Raw genomic sequence first — 16,436 nt, 5'->3', positions numbered from 1 at the left:
AAGAGAGCACAAAGGAGTGGGGTTGGGCACATGCTTTTCCGTATTTCTGGCTGTCAGCCTGGCCTTAGCATTGATTGTGTTGCACGCATGTGGTGCAAAGGTAATTTCAGCAGACGGGCTCAGACTAGTGATCCGTCCTGATCATCTGCCAAGTGAACAAGTGCTGCATGTCACGCTAAAGCATGATTTTATTGGGCACTATGGCATGTTCCTGTCTGTAGAGCTCCAAAACTCAGGGTATATGGGCCTCAGCATGGATATGGTGGTTTATCATCACCACTAGTCTGGTCTGCAAAGTGGGACACTGCATAGTGTTAATGCACCCTGATAGCTGCAAACAGGCTTGGGATCCAAGCGTAAAGGTGTGGGGTTTGGGTTCTCAGACAAACCTCCCAGGAGGGAATAAGCATTGAAAGTGCCTTTCTTGTCCGGCCAAATTCTAGTATGCTGAACTGAGAACATTCCCTTGTTTAGCAACAAGAATACTCGTTGCGTTTGCTTGAAACAGAAGTTGCTGGTGAAAAACTGGTATCACACCATTTGGATGCTCAGAGTGTTTTTTTTTGATGAGTTCTTCTAAGAGAACTTATGTGTGGCTCTATTATTAAAAATAAGAAAGGCTTTCATGGCCATAGCTACAGTGTTAGGCCAAAGAACAGAAATACTATATTGCAATGTATTCTGGTTGAACCATTCCAGCTCTGGAAGGGATGCAGTGGGTGGTTTTAGTTTTAGATTTTTATTGAGCAGCCAGATCCCCTTTGTACCCTTGATTCATCCTTGTTGCGTGATTCATCCTAATTGCATTCGTTAGTATTGTTGCAGATACTGTACAAAATGTTCAAAAAGAGCTGGCTGGGGAGCTGGGGTGGCTGGCATCCTTAATGCAGGAAGACTAGTGCCTCTTTTCTCTTGGTGCTGTGAAACAGAATCCTAGTGCTATTTCAATGTTGCTTTTCATTACACAAGTTTCCTGTGCCCACCAACGAGAAAAACATTAGCAGCAATTAAGTAACTTGGATCAACTGCACTCAGGGTCTTGGATCCACCCTACATTTCACCACCCAGAGTCACACAGTGCAAGGATATGGTATGAATAATGAGGATGTTTCCCATTAGGGAAAGTGCTTTCCATTGTCATTGCAGACTCTCCCTTATTGTCTGCATGTCCACCAGGCATTTTGCAAAATTCTCTTCTCAAAACCACTCTCTCTTGCACCAGCTTTCTGGGGAGAAGTTCACGCTGTAGGATTTTCATGCGATCTTCAAGGGTCTGATACTCACATTGCCGGCCCTCTTTGAACATCTTTCTCTGGAAATAGGCTGACACTTCAGGCAGACCAAAAAAAAAAAAAAACCCAAAAAACCAAAGCAGGTAATTTCACATGGATTGGCATTTTCTTTTAGAACCCAGTTTTTAAAATATCAGTAGAGAAACTATTTTATTGTCTTTTCCCATTAAGTCTTAGTTACAACATGGCAATTTATCTCACACTGGTACTATTTCATTGTGTGGATCTCAACCAAAACATCTTCTCTTCTTCCTTGTCCATGGATATCTGCTTGTGCCCTTTCTCTACTCCTTGTGTTCACTTCACTTGCCTGTACGTGTTTGCAGGATTCACCATCCCTAATCAAAATTTCCCTAGTCTCTTTTTTTTGTTGTAATTATGGAGAGTTATGTAATTAGGGAGTTAAGAACTGTCCCTATGTACTACACGCAGTATAATGGTGAGAAATACTACATCTCAAGGATTCTGTAGGCTAAATAGACCAGTCAGGTGCAGATTGATGGAAAGGGTGTATCATCCCCACTTCGCAGATGAGAAATGGAGTCACTGAATGAAATGGTGACATGATCAGGGAAGAGATTTAGCTGAGCTCTGATCAGTATTAAACTAAGCACAATTTTATAATTCTCTTTAAAACATTATAAGGCAACTAGGAAAAAATACATAAAGAAGTCACAATGCATAGATGGTGCAGGATAAATCATGCCCTTGTTTGCCTCATTCTCCCCCCTCCTCCATGGATTTTGAACATCACTCAAGAACAAGCTTCTATTATTAGGCAAAACTCTGTCTGATATTCAGAAGGCAGGTTCCCCCCTTTCTGGGAGAAAAGAGGGAATATGATGGTAGGAACCTAATTATGAGCGCTTTCAAAAAAACCTGGACTAGCTGATTTGCACTTAGCCCCTTTGACGGAAAGCAACTGAACAGTATACTTGAGCTGTAATTATTGTTATCAGTCATTCTTCATGGTGACAACAAATAATTATTTTTAAAAAGCATGAAAACAGAATTAACCCTTTCCTCATACATTGTCTCTCTAAAGTGGCCCAACCAGTTATTATTGCAGTTCAGGATACCAGTTGTAGAACTGATGATTTTGATCATTTTTTTCCCCCTATTAAAATACCCTGGACTGAATTGAGAGTGCATTTTTGGCAGTGACTAGTGATTTGAAGTCCCTCAGCTCCTGCAGCTTAGCTTAGCAGAGTCCAGGTTTCAGAAGGAGGTTGCTTGGGTGGGTTTTTTTTTAGCAATCAGGCCTTTTTCAGATACTTCAGAAATAAGTGCCAAATTCTGGTGAGACCTTTGGCTTCAGAGTGAAATGATTCATTGAAATGACACAGAATTGTGCTTCAGGCATCAACGATGCAATGTCTTGGATTCACCCGGCCTCTCATTAGGTACAAGCTGTGGCAGTGACATGCGGAGCATCCACACCTTGGGCTTTCTGTATGGCCAGAGATTCCGCATTGCTCCACCACCAGCCCACGACTGTAGTTACCTCCTCTGTACCCCGTGAGCCCGAGTCCCATCTCGACATGCAGTGTCCACTCTGATTTTCTTGTCACTCAGCCTTGAGAGGTCCCCGTTCACCAACCCATGGAACCTGGGAAGGTGCTTTTCGCTGTCCTGGGATATTCATCCAGCTATAGGACTGTGAAAACACAAGAGTGGAAGGAAAGGCTAATATCGGAGACCACTCACCCCTGGTATGCAACACTTGTTTCTGTAGGCACAGAGAGAGCGGAGCGTGAATGTTAAAACATGGTCTAGGACACTGTGGTTTAATTTATGGCTTGCTTTGTACATCTCCATGTTTCAAGACAGGCACAGATTTAGCTGTATGGTAGGGGGGGCTGTAGCTCCTCTTTTGGGACTTAGTGCTGTGTTCAACTCTAACTCATCCCCTTCAAGGCTGTGCTTCCCAGCAGCCCTGTTACCCTGTGGCAGGTGAGGGGTATTTCAGCCCTGTTAACCCAGAGTTAGCCATATAGGTATTTCTTTAGAAGCAAACCAAATTTGCAGGATCAGAAGTAAGTATTTCTTTCAGCCTAAAAGATCTCACAACCTTTGATACAAGGAAAAAACTCTACAGAGACCATTTGAAGAGAGAAGGCAACTGAGGGTGGAGGAATCAAGTGCCTCACCTGCAGCCTTCCTGCCAGGCAACTAGAAAGCTGGGAACCCTGGTCCCCTCATCTTCTCATCTTCCTCAGCCCCTGAACCAACCCTCCTGAGACAGCAGTGCAGCCTCGCAAGTATCCCCAGTTGCTATGTGTGGCTGCGTGCTGGGATGAATCATTGCCTTCGTTATGCACTGGGGAGCGCAGGGATGCCATGGCTGAACCTCCCAAGAGGGGATGAAGCAAGGCAGCAGGAGAAAAGAATTCAGCGATCAATAAGCACAGGATTTTTAATCAGTTCAATATGTGGCCAATGTCTGTAGGAAATCTGTTTGCAATCATTCCTTATTAAAGACAAATGACAAGCTGTTTTCCAGGCATAAACCTCTGCCTTTTTTCTCTAGAATGCCAAGATAATTATTTGTGGCATTATTATTTTTGCCCTCTCTTTCTTTCCTTTCCTCAAAGGGTTCTCCCACACACATGGAAACTCCTCGTTTCCAATGCATTTTCAGTGGCAGGAGTTAATAGATAGAGCATTGCACTATTAAATAACAACAAGCTCAAACGCAGGGAGGAGAGGAGGGCCTCCCTACTGCTCAGTAATGCTTTGATTCAAACCAAAGTGAAAGAAGAAAAGGCAGGGAAATTTACAGTTTCAAAGCAGACCCATCTGTCGTTATCTTGCCCTGTTTCCCTGAGTGTTATGGCAAAGTGTATTGTGCATCTGTAGACTCTCCTAGGCTCCATACACAATGCAAGGTGCTGAGAAGACAGCCCTAAAAGTGATGTGTTTAGCAGCAAAAAGTGAGCAAGAAAGGCAGGAAAATGAGTGTTTGATTTTCTGAAGGTATTGCTCTGAGGCTGGCTTTAAATACTTCCAGACTTGCTTGCTTCATTGGCAAGTGTCTAAGTTAGATCTGTGTCAACAGCCAATACCTCTGTGGAGCCATTGAACATTCAGATCTGTAAATTCAGCTGCTATTTGCTGCTCCTGGAGGATCCTCACACTGGTTAGGAAATTCCTCCTCTTCACTATTCTCTCTATTCCAGATCCTTGTGAAAATCTGCAAATCCAGAAAGTTAAATGTCAGAAAAGGACCAGATGCTCCCTCTCAGTCCCAAAAAGCTATCACAGGCAGAGGCAGCCAGAGCCATCTCCTGCTACATTTCAGAGAAAAGGAGGTTAAGAGATGGCTCTTGTTATGCCAGTGCTGCTTAGCTGGGGCTCAGCTGGATTTAGCACACTGGCTCAGGAGGTGGACAGAAGGACCCTCACACCACTGGTTTTCATACTCTTTCTGTCTCTGCCAGTTTCTACAGCAGCTCTCTCCCTCCTAAGGGGGTGGCTTTTAAAGTCCATGATTCCTAGGGAAATGATCTAGAAATCTGCATGAGCTGGGACACACCAGCCTCCTGAAAGCTCTGGAGAGATCTGTTATGGATAACTTTGGTAGTGTCCTTTGGTGTAGCGACAGTGGTGATGGAATTGGTGGAAACTGCCCCCAACTACTGTTGTGGGAGAGTCCATATGGAGATCCATCCTTTGTGCTTCAGTCTTCTCATTATTTTTTCCATGCAACAGAATTTTCTAGACAACAGTAAAGGTGTCTTTGGTCCCATATCAGGAATGGGTTACTGCCAGGTACCAGGAGCTTCATGACAAGGAGCGCAGGACACCATAGAAAGCATTAGGGGAATGCCATATAAATGGCATTTCTTGTGGCCCTGAGGTAGACTGTTCAAAACTATCAGGCAAAGGCCATATTCTGGTCTTTCTACCTAGGGGAAGAAAAAGAACAAGGCTCCTGTTACAGGCACTGAAACAGTTAAAAGCAAATCTCTACCACTCTGTCCCAAATTGCACTGTTGGCATTATCTGAGCTGCACTGGCCACTATATAATTGGACAGAAGAAGAGCTTTGCCCAGAAAGAAACACTTTCTTGCTTAAGGCTATTGTTGGAGCTGAATAGAGCCATCAGGACCTGGCCCTGGAAGAAACTGTGAGTAATTGAGAAATGGGCAGATAGAGTTTTGATAGGTGTTATTTTCCCTTGTTTTAGATGGAGGAAGGACACAGCATCTCAATTGGATTACACTTGTGTTCGAAGACGTTGCATATATAATCACACTACAGACATGACCGATTCGTTCTACCTCCAGCTATTTCTTTTTTGTCTTGGGTTTTCTGGTTTCGGTAATTGTTGTTTTTGTTTTGCTTTACTTGCCATCAAATGGTGCTCTGGAGACTATTTCATAACCTCTAGAGATTTCTCAGTGGTGGAGGGGTGGTACATACATACAGAGACACATTCACATCAACCAGCACACACTGATCTGCTTGCAAATTACTGCATAAGGGATGACCAGCCCAAGCGTAGCAGTCTCTGATTTAGTCTATAACAAATGTGTCCAGGAGAAATGAGTTTTTGGAGGGACTACTAACAACACTGTCCTAACTCCACAGCGGGATAACCTCTCTTAGGCATATCAGTGGTTCTGTTACATTTTTAAGGGCTGAAACCTGCCGTGGACCTCTGAGGAGCAAAAGGCTTGGGGAGTGCCAGCAGGGCAGGACTGATGTAAATCCACCTTACAGATACCCATGAGTGATACGCATCAGCCAGATTCAGCCAAAAGGGAAAGTGAACACACACCCCAGGGCTTGCTGAAGAATGAGTGCTCTTGTAGGCATTGCAGACAGGCTGCTAAAAGCAGGCAGCAGCTATTTCTTTCCTGTGCAGTTTCCTTCCTACTCCTGATACATCCATACCCACCCACGCAGGGTAGCAAATGTAAATCAAAAAACTGAAGTGGCTCGACAGGTCTGTATCCGTAGGGCTAGTGTTTTTTCTTTGAACAGTGCTATATATGGGGGCTGAGATTAAAGACAAGGAGATTAATTGCATCACTCACTTCCTGACTTCTTTTTTCCTCTAGATGTTCATTTAAACATGTAGAGAGAGTGTGTGCACACAGGAAGACAAAAGCTTTTAACCCATAATATCTTGATAACTAGAATTATCAACACTGCTCAGAAAAAAATTATGTGGAAATGCTACACCTGACAACAGGGTCATGAACTGTGAAAGTAACCCTGAAATGATGGAACACGAATAGTCACATAAAATACATCGGATGGAGGAATAGACACACAGATAAACGAAGTTCTGTATCTCCAAATGAAGTTAGACAATTCACTCGCAAAGAAACCAAAAGGAGTAATTCAAATTACTATGTTGGAAGATCTAAGTTTATATCAGTATAAAGAACTACAGTGAGATTTGGCATGAATCCCTCACCTTATTAAAGAAGTTCCAGGTCCCTCCCGGAGCCATCATTTTGTTCATTGTTCTGAGGTGCCTATAACAGGCATTATAGGCTTTTCCAAAATTGATTGGCATTGACCATCTGGGCCAGATTTTCAAAGGAATTTTGTCTCCTTTGAGACAGGGAGCAGATTGTATGTCACAGTGCTCCTGGAGGGTATTGAGATGGTTTGAAAATCTGGCCACAAGTGACAGAAGAGAAGCAGCTGGTTTCTGAGCACTTAGAAATGTGATTCTAAGACCTTGCTAAAACCTGGATAGGGCGTTTGCAGGTTCGTACAATCAACAGCATCTTTTGATTTTGAGTTTTTTGCTAACATAGTTGCCACAGAGAAATACCTTCACTGCATTGTTTCTTACATCAATGCCTGCATGCCTACCTCTCTGTCTGTCTGTCCAGCCACCAGCCTACTCTCTGATTACAGTGAAAGGGTCTTTCCTTGCAAGATCACCTTCTACTCTCATTTCTCTTCTTCATCCCAGTGAAAATAATAGGGCTAGTTGCAAGAAAAGACTTTGAATTAAGTGATTTCATCCATTTACATTTCAGGAAACCTATGGGTATCTTAGATGAAGGCCTAACCCCAAATAAATTGGATGGCTTCTTTCCCCAAATTACTGTTTTAGAGAGGAGGGAGAAAATTTACATCCAGAGGGAAAGTAGGAGAAGGTTATTGGGGGTGGGAGGAAGAAAGGAAGGCAAGCTAGGCACAGAATGGGCCAGCTATTTTTCCTCTTTTATTTCCAAAATCCCTGCCAATATGCTAGCTGTGCCATCTGGCATCTGTGATAAATTTGACTATGTGTAATTGCAAGCTGCAGAGAATTTTAGAGAGACTGGAAATTTCTCTGTCTAGGTTCTTATGTAGCCATTGTCACTGTAATCACTGAATACAGGAAAGCAACATTTTCTTTTTTCATATTCTCATGAAAAGCTCTTCAGTCACTGTCTTTTTCACTTCAGTTTGTTTCATTTGAACAGCAAAGCAAAGGTGATGTTAGTTCCCTCCCCATCCTCCATGAATATTTCATGTAATTTTAAAACTATAATTTTAGAAAGAAAGAGAACATAAAATTAATCTAATGCTAAACAAATTCTCCCCCATAGATTTGTAAATGAGGGAAGATTTTTAAACTTTGAATTTCCATTTCAACTTTTCACTATTTCTTTTGCTTCATGTTTTCTTTACACACTTAATTTTGAGTGATGAACCTCCATCAGTTACTTTCACTCCTATTTATAACTATTTAAGCTACTTTCTTCTTTTCATGTAATATTTTTACATTTCTGGAATATGAGACTTTCTTTTGTCCATCAAGTAAAGCAGAAGCAGAGAAGAATTATTCAAAGGAGGCTTTGCCAAATTATTTTGCATATGTATGGTTGCTGCTATTTTTTTCCTGCCCAGAATTTACATTTACCCAGATAAAAGATAAAGACTTTATTAATCATTAGGTAGGTGAAGGAGGCAGATGGGATATGGTTTAGGGATTCCTGTGCTTTAGAGAAGAACTGGAACCCACAAAGCTCTTGCAGGCTTTACAGCTACCTGGGGATGCTCTAATTCGCACTGTTTGGCTATGACCCCTATTGGATCATCCACCAGCTCTGTGCACTAAGGGTTCCCTGTGTTCAGGTCATGCCTCTCCCCATCCCAACACACCTCTCTCTGCACTGGAGTTAAGTGGATAGTGGTGAACATATTAGTTCTGCACCACCTGTCAGTCTCTGCTATGCCAGAAAAATTATCACTGAACCGGTTCTGGATGCCTTCCAGGTTTTGTGGGCAAAAGGGCAGGACACCAGGGAGGCTGCGACATCCCAGGACACAACACACATACAACGCAGGTCATGTCACTTTATGAGCAATGAGAAAGCTTTTGCACTGTTTCACTGACCCCTTTCCCTTTGCAATTCCACCCCCAGGTTACAGAAGCAGGGGGAGGCTGGGGTGTTTCTGTGTCACACAGTCTATTTGCTTCTTTCTGTAAGTGAAGCAAAGCCAACTGCAGCCTCAGTCCTGCAGGTGTGGTTGCTCATGTGCTCCTGCTGCCCCCGGTGCAGCCCGGTAACCCGGGTGTGTGACTCCTGGGCTGGAGCATGGGCACGAGCTGGAGCAGCTGGAACAGGGAAAATTCAGCCTGAACACGGACAGAGATACCCACGAGTGAGATGAAGGGTGTGTGGGGCAGAATCTTTATGTAGACTGTCTAACAATAGGAAAAGAACAAGTAAACGTATGTAGTGCAAATTATAGGATGCGCAGGGAGGAGGGACATGTTAGCAACAGGTCTGGCTGCAATGACGCCAGAAGTGCTATCGCACCAGCAGATCACAGCCAACCTCTCACCCCTGCCTGCCGAGTGCTTGTCCAGTTCCTCTGTAGCTTAATTCTGGGAAGGGAGCTGAGTTACTTTAAATAGGTCACTTTTAGTTTAATTGGTTTTGATGGAAGGTCATATAGCAGTGACCAAACCACAAGCTCAGCCACAGCCGAAGGGCAGTGAGGACCGGGTGGCAGGTGGTGGGGACACTTTTCAGCCTTCACAGTTGGTGCCAGAAGAAGACCTGTGTCCACAGTCTTGGTCCCAACCACTTGCAGAGGTGGTTCAGATCCAGGATTGTGTTTACTCAAATTCTTCCCCTAATTCCTTAATGGATCAACCCTTCTGTGCTTTTTCAGTCTTGAAATGCAGAGAAACAAACAACAACCATCTTGATACGAAATAATCTGGGTGTGGAAGAGAGAAAGCCCTGAGGAGGAGGGAGAGCTATACTTTCCAGGGAAGCAAAGGCTGTGTTGCGAGCCCTGAAGAAGGTGAAGGGGCGGTGAAGTCAAATCCCGGTGTACCAGGCAGGGCACCAGCAGCCATCAGCCTGGAGTTACTGAAGTAGCATGTGCGCAGCTCTTTGGACTTTGATCCTAGTGCTGCAGCCGACTGCACAACTGCATGGCTGGGCAATGAAAGTGGCTGCTGCATTCAGCTGTGAGCACCATCCTCTTCCGAAGGTCCAAGGAAAAAGATGGGATAATTGTGTGAAGCTAGCACCAAACTTGCTTGTGAAGGCCACAGCTGTATCTGGCTGCTGGTGCAAAGGCCAGTGGAGACGGGCAATGCAGGAAGAACCTGGGTCCTAGAGGCGTTTGTGAAGTCGTGTTTGAAGTGCAAGCATTGCCCCTGCTCCTGAACTCTGATAGCAAACCCTTAGCCTTGGGGAACACAGTCAGAAATCACACAAACTCTGTGGGGAAAAAGTCAGTGTCTAGTTCAAACAATGTCACTGTCTCCCCGCTGATAAAACAGACACAGAAGTCAGGACTGGTTTAACAACCTCCTTTCTCAGAAGTTCCCAACCATCAAATTTCAAGGGTTGCTCCTTTGATCTCAGAAGCACTAGAAAGATGTTTTTCTTTTTCCTCTCTTTTCCCTTTTTATTTTGATTTCACTAGCATGCCAAGGCACAATACCTAACCCTGTGTAGCTCTGAAGACTTCTGCTACGCTGGATTGTTTTTGTTTCTAGCTGGTCTCTAATTATTCTGGTCTTGCAGAAGCAGGAAGGGAAAAGGGAGGATGGGAACGTCGTCAGTTTGAGCATCTCGCAAAGTGAAAATGAGAAAGCTAAGAGGAAAAAAGAAATTGGTACAGTTTGTAATTGTTTTTGTTCTTCAATCGCTCAGGAAATAAATTGCTGTAGAAAAAAAAAAAAAGGGTCTTTGAAGATCCAAAACAGAAGAGAGCCAATAAAGGCCCTGCATTTCTTTGAAAAGCAGACCCTTTTCCTCAGCCCATTTCCACTCTTTCTCATTAGTTCAGATAACTCTCGTAACGCTAATTCATTAGGCTCTTCCAGGATTATTTTCCTTCAAACAGCTGCTGAGAAAATAGAAATAATCTCCTTGTCGCTGATTGAGCCCGTGATTGCGACTGCCAACAATACGTCTCCTGCGGGCGCCGTGGGGAGGTGCCAGGTCTCAGCCCCGGGTGGCTGTTTGATGTGCAGGAGAACAGAGGGAATGAGGGCAGGAAACCTGATTTGGGCTGAGTTATATGGCTTGCATTTATATCACAGATAATTGGCAGCTGTGATTTAAGGGGGAGAATCCATCTTTGACTGAAACCAGTCTCTCCTGACAGTACTGGGAATGGTTTTGTAGGGGGGAGGTTTAAATGGATCTTAGGCTGCAGGTTTTTTCCACTCTGTTTTTTTCCCTTTCGCCAGGATCCCACCGCTGCAGTAACTGTGGGTAGCATTTTGCTGCCTGGGAGATTGCTATTTCCCAGTGGCTACTTCCCAGTTCTCTGGTGTTCCTCTTACCATGGGGAGGCTCTAGTCCCATGTACGCAGCTCATCTGCAGTCAGGGTGAGTTTATCAGTGGTTTACAGCCACCTCCAAACTGAGGACCTCAGTTAATGCAGATACAGTGAAGGCAGAGGATTAAGACTGCCACTTTTTCAGCCTTTCACTGTCTCTTCTTTCCAAAGAAAGCAAAATCAAAAAGAATTGCCTGTAACCCAGCATACAGCTGTGAGGGTGATCTGAGGTGCAATGGGTTTCTTACCTCATATTGCTGCAGAACATTTTATTGGAAGAAAAGAGGTAGAGAAAACCATAAAGCACCTTCATTTTCTTGCAGTCTACAGTTGGTCTTTATGGAAAGCTCTCAATCCTAGAAGCAACTCTGAAGAAATGAGGTGATATATTGTATAGGTCTTTTTAATTCAATGGGACATGGACCATGATGTGTTTTAAAGGATCCAGCCACGGTTTTCATCAGCCTCAATGGCCAGCTGTCAGTCAGGTTCTGCAAGCCTCAGTTTCCCCATCTGCGGAAAAAAAAAGCACGCAGAGAAGAATACACCGTGCTGTGCGTTAGCAGCAGTATAGATAAGGTCTTTTCAACATTAGGTGCTACATAAGATCCTGCATGCTCATGGATTTCCTATTACATCTGCTGGGTCTTCTACCACAGAGCATAGCCCCCAGAGACTGCTGTGTGCAGCAGCCCAGGAAGCACCTGGCATTGCTCAGCCGTGGGTAACAGCTGGCTTGGGACAACGGAGTACAGTCCTTGTCCTGGGAGGGATGGGAATCATTTCTCTGCAACCATTTTTCACTTTTCTACCCCATCTTACTGCCTTCTTCATGATGACATCATCTGAATTCAAGCAACGTGTAAGAATCTTGTGGCTGTGTAAATGCCAAGAGCTTTTAATTCCACACTTGCCAGCCCTTCACAGGTTTTCTGGTGCATCAGTGCATTTTGCGAAGCTGTTTCCAGCTCTTTTCTGGCTGTCGCAGAACACAAGACAATTTATCAAGGATTTGAAATAGCACAAAAGGTGTCACTTGATATTCATTAGTCAGGCAGATATTTCATTATGATCCCGCATATCTTCTCCCTATTTCAGGAAGCAGAAACACACACGTTTGTATTCAACAGCTTTTTCAGACACATACCAAATAACCCAACGACCAGAGGATCCTAGCACTTGAATATCTTCCTTCCTTCTGCCCTGCCGTCCATTCATTCCCCATCTCCCCAAAAAGATAAAAATAGCCCAACATGTGAGCTGCAGTTTGATGCGAGGTCTCCAGCAGCTACGGGGGTGTGCGAAGGCAGACGGGTAGCCTAGCAACAGGGTGCAGCTATTTGAGGCTGGTCCAGACAAAAAGCAGAGGACTGATTTTCCTTGGGATGGGGGCAGTAGCAGGATGGGGTTGAGTTCTCTCTCTCCATATGCAAAAGGCCGGTTGTACCCAGGGCTGTGGTACATTTATACCTCCATCCTGCTGCCATTTTTTCCTCTGGGACAGAGGGACCTGCAGCTTACCCACATGAATGTTAGGGTGCTGATGTCCTACTTGCATGACTGGGGTGGAAAACATGACCTTAAACATGTTAGGACTGAAGAGAAGTGAGTTACACCTAAAGAAAAATACCTGTGTTGTCAGGGCATCTTATGATTGTCTCTATGTACTTCGTGTTACCAGGAGAGTTTGTCTCTAATCACATCCCTCACCCGGAGCAAAGATTCACATGATGACTGGAGGGAATCTTCTGCAATTTATGGTCTCAGTCTGCATCCTCACAACCCATGGGGCTTTTGCTGGAAGCTTCAGCAGTGCTTCATCAAGCCCTGGCATCACATCCTGACAGGGCCGCCCTTTCAAACTGGCTGCATGGCAACTCTTCAGTGCCCCGTAAATCACACCTGGCCCTTCTTTCCAACGATCAGCTCTTCAGGCCTGCAAAAGGGGAAGCATTGCCTGCCACCTCAGCCTGGGCAACAGATGAAGGCTGGAGCCTTTCCTCTGACACTGGCTGGTGGTTTACCTTGTCAGCTGTTTGATCTCGCCAGGTTTCGGTTTTGCCGTTTGTGAAGGAGGAACAATGATATTTACCTCCCTTCGTGAGGCATTCTGCGAGCTAGACATGAAAAACACCTATAAAAATGCAAAGCATGACTATGATTTATTTAACAGCTTTTCCACCCCAGTCCTCAGCCTCTTCATTACCCAGATTGACAACTGTGCTGAATGCAGAAGCAGACAACATGTGGGTTTCCTGAAACGAGCCTGAGCTCTCCCTTGCAGGGAGCGCGCAGGCTCCAGGGCGGCAGGAAAGGAGGACTCGGCTGGAAAGGAGGTTTGGCACGTTAGCAAAGGGATGCTCCAGTTCAGATGAGGACCCTTCGTCCCAGGCTATAATTCTGCATGAGGGAGGGCAGTGGCTGGAATTAACGGGCGTGTTGGAACAGCTCATCCCTTACGACTGCAAGGCACAACCTAGCGTAAACCAGAACTCAGTTCTGCTGCAGGAGGGAGGGAGAGACATGGACAGAGCAGCAGCATGAGAGTGGGACAAACTCTCATGATGTCGCACAGGATTTCAAACCAAGGAGAAGATGGGTCCGTTTTCTAGATGGATAGGGCAATTTATCATTTTTTGCTGTCAATTAACATAGCTTGCTGAGGGGAAGAGAGACAAGACTTCACTGTCAGGATCAATAAGTGGCCTTTTTCCCTTTCCATCCTTACTGTGACCAGCTTTACTCTCATCTAAATGCAAATCTGTGATTAACCTATAAATGAAAGTCTCAAACAAAAGGGGCAAGAGAAGTCCATGGACAATGTACAGGTGACTGATTCCCTAATGCCAATGTTATTAATAATGCCCCATATCAGCCAGTGTACTTTGGAGCTGAAGCCTAGTGAACATGATGAGAGGTCTTTTAAATGATCTATACACTCCTCACCAGGGACTCCCTTGCATTGATCTGTAAAGTTGGGCATTTCATTTCCATAATTTGTCTGAGACAGGTTTCTCTCTGAGTTCTCTAGATGTGTTTGCAGTCAGCTCTCATCCGTATTTCAAAATCCTTTTCAGCCCAGACATGAGAATTTGTAAAAGGCTTATATGTGTTTGCGTGTGTTTTGTGAGTGGCTTCAGCCAAAATCTTTCTTGCAGGCTGCTGTTTTAAAAGGAAGCATTACGTTACATCAGGATAAATTATTTTTCTTCACTTTACTAATAATGTAGAATACCAGGCTCCTACGGACATGTGACATACCCCAAGAAAAGGTTGGGTATACCACTGAGTGTTATATCCTTCCCTTCCTATGGAGACCTCAGCAATCATCTTCACATCTTGTTTCTCCCCTCTCTCCAACTACTCCTTTCTGCTGTTGAATAGAACTGATGCAGTTCTCCATGTGAATGGCCAGTCCTGTGCCTTTCTCTTGAGAGCAGCCCTGACTCTTTCCGAAATAGCAAACTCACCTCTCCTGACCTGTGGAATGGCTTCACATACTTCATAAGAAGAGCTCAGAAAGCACCGAAGCAGACAACTCTGCAGTCTGTTTCACCCTGATTTAACATCAGATTTTAGGTCTGAAATGTCATCAAGTTAAGCATATAATCATAAAACTAGGTCCCGAGGTAGCAAAGCATTTAAGCATGCACTTTATCTTAAGCATACAAATAATCACTGTGTACAGAAATACAGTTTTGGTGGGAAACATGGTTGTGTTCTTTGCCAGACTGGGGAGTTAGTAGCCCAAAATGTTAGTGTGCAAACAAATCAGGAAAATGCATGCATAAATCATCACCTTTAACCCTTTACAGGGAAAATAACTTGAATGCAGATGCAATTGCAGCAACTGCGTAAGCACTTTGCTCTTGCCAATGGGTCTGAAAGTTGCTCAAATTCCAAGTGCTTTACCTTTTACTCTTTATGCTAACATCAACACGCTGATGCCCAAAGTGATGTCCTCTACACATTCCTTTGTACTTGCTGGCCATTCGATTCTGCTGCAGCCGATCCTGAAGTCTTAAGTAAAACTGCAGTTTCATTCCCAGGGAACAGAGACTGAAATGCATTTTGGTAGTTTGTCTTTTCCATATTTATTGCTTCAGCAGGCTGTCTGGCAAGTCTCTGCAAGGCTGGTGTTGCAGTTTGGTTAAGTCAATGAAGATTTGGAGGCTCTCTGCCTCATCCCCCTCCCAGAAAGGGGATCAGAGTTGCCTGATGAATCTCAACAAGCAGACTGGATGGCACAGGGACGGGGAGGTGTATCCTGATAATTTCTACAGCAGTGTTATCTGGAACTGGGAGAAACCTCACTGGTTCCTGCACTGCAGCCCCTTTGCTGACTCCCTGAAGAGCTGCACGGTGCTCCAGTGCTGCCTCACCTGCAGCGTCCCCAAGCCCCACGGAGAACACTGCTCTTGTCCTGATCTCACCCACAACCAGCACTAATGCACAGGGAGTTAACCTGGAGGGTTTTAACATTCCCACTCCCGACCTCCATCATGCCAGATTTGCTCTCTGGCTTTTTTTTCTAAGCCCTTGTTTAGCAGCATCGCTTCCCCCTCCCTCAGTCGCAGCCCTTCAGTCACTCGCCTGATAAAGCTGCCCCGAGCCCCACCGTCCGCTCAGTGCTCTGACACACAGATTAGCCAACAGCTACAAATAAAGGCACCAGCTTTGCTTTTCTGGAAGGGATTAGTGTACTTCCAGAAGAATATCAAATCCACAAGCTGGTCCCTTTGTTCTGCTCCACTTCATACACATGTGTTTTTGTTGAGCCTTATAAAAAAGAAATGAAAAAAAAATGGGGGGAGGAATGGGGAGAGGGGGAGGAAAAGAGGCAGATTGCTTTGCTATTGCTTGGCATTATCTCTCCTGGACTTTATCGGGGTGGAGAGGAGGCAGCAGTGTCACAGCAACAGTGGATTCTCTGGATGGTGCAGCCGCTCACCATGCTGCGAGTCAGATGTTAATAATTATTTAGCAGTTGAGTGTGCAGAGAGAGAGAGAAGGGGGGAAAATTGAATTTACATGCATCACTACAGTGGCCTTTAAAAGTCTTAGCATGAAAAATGCATGACTGCCCATGCATTATTTATTCAGCAATGAATAGAATTTCCCAAAGATCAGACTCGCAGGTCAAGACTGACAAATTTGGCAGAATTAACCATCATGTCTATCAGCCCAATAGCAGATATGAAGGGGAACAGTGCTTCAACATGTAAGACATTGCTGCTTTGTTGCATAAATCCGGCTTTAGAAGGACATGCGGGGTTTACCTCAACCAGTGCTCCCTTGCCAGCCTGTGTTTAGCAGAAACAAGCCTTGTTTTTCCATTCATCGTGGATTCAGATTGGGTTCACTCCCTCTT

Source organism: Eurypyga helias, unplaced genomic scaffold (genome assembly GCF_000690775.1).
Source record: "Eurypyga helias isolate BGI_N326 unplaced genomic scaffold, ASM69077v1 scaffold18521, whole genome shotgun sequence".
Classification (NCBI taxonomy): domain Eukaryota; kingdom Metazoa; phylum Chordata; class Aves; order Eurypygiformes; family Eurypygidae; genus Eurypyga; species Eurypyga helias.
The sequence above is the reverse complement of the archived record's forward strand: the minus strand, read 5'-3'. Positions refer to the sequence as shown.